This window comes from Rattus rattus, chromosome 10 (genome assembly GCF_011064425.1).
Source record: "Rattus rattus isolate New Zealand chromosome 10, Rrattus_CSIRO_v1, whole genome shotgun sequence".
NCBI classification, from domain to species: domain Eukaryota; kingdom Metazoa; phylum Chordata; class Mammalia; order Rodentia; family Muridae; genus Rattus; species Rattus rattus.
Genome location: NC_046163.1, coordinates 87,997,812 through 88,001,873, shown reverse-complemented (window position 1 = coordinate 88,001,873; position 4,062 = coordinate 87,997,812).

Sequence of the window (4,062 nt, the reverse complement as noted above, 5' to 3'; positions counted from 1 at the left end):
CTAGAAGCCATGTATTACATATTCTGAACTAAATCCATTTCAGGATTTTTTTGGGGGAGAGTTCGATAAGTTTTAGTGACTTATTTATGGATAAATATTTAGAAACTTCTTTACCTCTTCTGATTTAACTGAATGTGTTATCTGTGTAGAAAACCAATTCATTTTATTTTAGAGATTTTCCATGTTTTGTTGAGTACAGACTTTTGGTAGTGTCTGATATTTTTGAATTTCTCCATTTCATTATGACTCTTCCATTTCTGATTCTGTTAATTTGGATAGACACCCTGAGCGATTTAGTAAGTTGTAGTTGGGATTTATCTATCTTTGTTGATTCTCTGAAGACTCTAATTTTTAATTTTACTGACTTTGTGTGGTTGTTGTAAATTGTTTTATCGGTTGATTTCAGCTCCACTTTTACCTATTTCTACTTTCTACTCCTCCTGTGTAGCTTGCTTTTTGCCTCTATAGAGCCTCAGGTGTGCTGTTACAAGTTGTTATTTTTAAGATCTCCAGTTTATATTGAGAGCACTTAGTGCTATGGGGTTTTCCTTCTTAGCACTCTTTGGTGTGTCCTCATAGGCTTGTGTATGATATGTCAATATTTTCATTAAATTCTGTAGAAGTCTTACTTCTTTTCTTATTTCATCCTTCACCGTTATTATTGTGTAGATAGTTGTTCAGCTCAACATGTATGTGGTTTTCGTTGCTTTTGGTGCTATTGAAGATCGCTTTTATGGCGGGATGTTGGTCTGATATGATACATGGGATTATTTCAATATTCTTGTAGCATTGGTTGATAGTTGTTTTGTGACTAATTTATTAGATCGATTTGGGATAGCTTGTCACCTATCTAGATTGTTTTAATTCACCATGAATTACTTTTCGTGGCGGCATAAGATTACAGACTTGACTTTACCTTTATGCAACAAAGTGATCTTGAAGGATGTTTTTCCTCACGGATATAAAGTTTTCCTCTATATAAATTCAGTTATTTTTTTTTGAAGTCGTCCATTTGTTTATTTTAGAAAGTGTCTGAATTGAGCCCAGGAGGTGAACAAGAAACCACTTCTAAGTGTGGGGTTCTAGAAATGAAGCTGAGGCTGTCAGTCAGTTTCTTTATTTCTGAATGTTCGCATATTTTCAACGCATTCCAAAAAATTCACTTTTAAGACATAGTTTTATAACTTCGCTCTCTGGGTATCTGTCTTTGCCCTCTGTCTCCAGGTTCTTCGTCTGTCTCTCTGCTCGTATGTGTGTGTGTGTGTGTTTGTATACAGGCAAAAGTTTATTCCATTAGTGAGTTTTTTCCAACGATTATTTCATTTTAAATATATATATAATCTTCCAGACTTTTCTTTATTGGTAACAAAAACAGTTATGTTGAGGTAGAGAGAGCCAGTAACTGTTGTGTGAAACAATCCTGGAGATTGCAGGACACACTAAGACATTCTGCACACTTGCCCATATCCCTGGGCCCAAGAAGAAACTGGTTGTATATTGTCTCTTGATAAGAATTTATAGGAGCAGTTGCATAGGGTTGCTGGGTCCGGCCTGTACCCTGAACTGAACTGAACTGAACTGAACTGATCAAACAGCCTCCCTGTACCCAACTCCTAATCACAGACCAGAAGTGACACCCTGATAACTCATTACGAGACTGCTCTCTGCCATCATTCTCAATTCAAGAAGAAATCAATGGTTGCCATCTGTGCCCTGGACCCCGCAGGGACAGAAGCTGGGGCAGGACCACCAGGCTTGCTGTGTTCAGAGTGGAAAACGTGTCACCAAGAGATCCTACATCAGGAGAGAGCATAACTCTGTGTTCAAATCAGATGAAAGAAAACAGGTTAGCAGGAGTGCTGACACAGGTCTACAGAAGGTTCAAGCTATTTTAAAGACAGAAAAGATATTGAACGGCACCAGAACAACTTGATGGTGAGAGGCAAGTACAGAACCTCAGGCAATGAGAAACTTAAGACTACTTACATTTATCGAGCCTGAAAATTTTGACCAGCAAATACTGGATATCTAAGCACACGAGAAAGTTAAGATTTGGATGAAATCTAATTATGACAATGATAGAGGGCTTTAAAATATTATACAATTACCTAAATAGTCACAGAACAACACAGGGTAAGAAGAAGATGCTTATGAGAACACACACACACACACACACACACACACACAAACAAACTCTTAGTAGCATTGAAAGCACAACCATACTGTAAAAGTATTGAACAAAATATTCCAGGATATAAATTGAAAATAGAAACAATAAAGAAAGGAATAACCTGGAGATAGACAACCTAGAAAAGAGATTGGGAGTCAGAGATGCAAGCATCACCAACAGGATACAAATATAAAAAGAGAAACTCTTGGTCAGAATATACCATAGAAAATATCGACACAACCATCGAAACATCAATGTAAAACACAAAAATCTCTCTCAACCCAAAAACATCCAGGTAAAACTATGACACAGTGAGAAGGTCAAACTTAAGAATAATAGTAATAGTAAAGAGAGCAGAAGACTACCAAACTTAAAGGGCCAGAAAATTATAGGGGAAGAAACTTCTAACCTAATGAAAGAGAGGTCACAAATGCTAAAAGAAGCTATATAGAACTCCAAAATAGATTGGACCAGAAAAATAATTCCACCTGTCAAGTAATAGTCAAAACACTGAATGCATAAATGAAGAAAGAATATTGTTAGTAATGGGGAAAAAGTCAAGTAACATATTAAGGCTGACCGCATTGTAATTAAAACAAGATCTTTTACCAGAGACTCAAAAAGAAGATCCTGGACCGATGTCATACAGACCAGTAGAACACAGTCACTCAGCCAGAGGCCAACCATATCCAGAAGTAAACTCCCTCACTCCACACAGATGGAGAAAAATATATTCACGGCAAACCAAATTCTATACAACATCTTTCTACAAATCCAGCTCCACAAAGTATAAATAGATGGAAAGCTCCAAGATAATGGAGGGAAATTACACCCTAGAATAAGCAGGTGGACAATTCCACGCAAGAACCAAAAAGAAGAAACACACAAACATAATCAGGCTTCACCAACAAAACAAGAGGAAGAAAGAATCACTATGAGAATCTCAGTTAAAACTGGCGGAAGATTTTCCTAAAAAAGACATCATAGAGTAACAGAAAAGGATTAATGTAAAGTGGACTAAATACTGGTCCAAAAACACAAATCAGGCAAGATAGACACTACTCAATGAAAGACCAAAACCTAAGGATAATAGGTATAGAACGGGGTTGAGGAGCTCCCATTTCAAGGACCAAATAAAATCTTCAACAAAATCATGAAAAAATCTATAAAAATTGACATTTCCCCAAAGGCAAATACAAGATGAACCCTATTCTAAAACTCCCCAATAGATTGGACCACATACAAAAAGAGACCTTTACTGTCACAGTTCAAAGTCAAAATCATAGTCACACAAAACCAAGTAAAGTAATATTAAAAGCCAGTAAGGAAAAATGGACAGATATGGAAACAGAAACCTAAACAGGAGAGATAAAAACTTTTTATAAGAAACTATGAAAGCCAAATATCCTTAACAGATATTTAAAGACCTTAAAAACATAAAGAATATACCTTTAATGTATCCTGCAAAACTCTCAAAACTTAACATAGATGGAGAAAACAAGATATTCCATATAAAACCAAGTTTTACACAATATCTTTCTATCAAATCCAGCACTACAAGGATGGTAAATGGTAAAGAAAGTCCAACATGAGGGCAAGCTATACCCTAGAAAACAAAACTAATATCTGGGGTCGATTACTTGAAACAAAGGAAAAATCAAGCAAAACAAACCTCATCAAATAATGAAAATGACAGGAAGCAATATGTCCAATTCCTTATATCTCTCAACATCAATGGCCTAACTCCCAAAAAAAGACATGTTTAACAAAACTGGAAAGAGCACACCCTAGCATTCTTAACTGCAGGAAACACTAAAGCTAAGGAAAGAAAAAGAATCAGAATGAGAGCTGGAAAACAAGTTTCCAAGCAAATGGATATAATCAAATCTAGG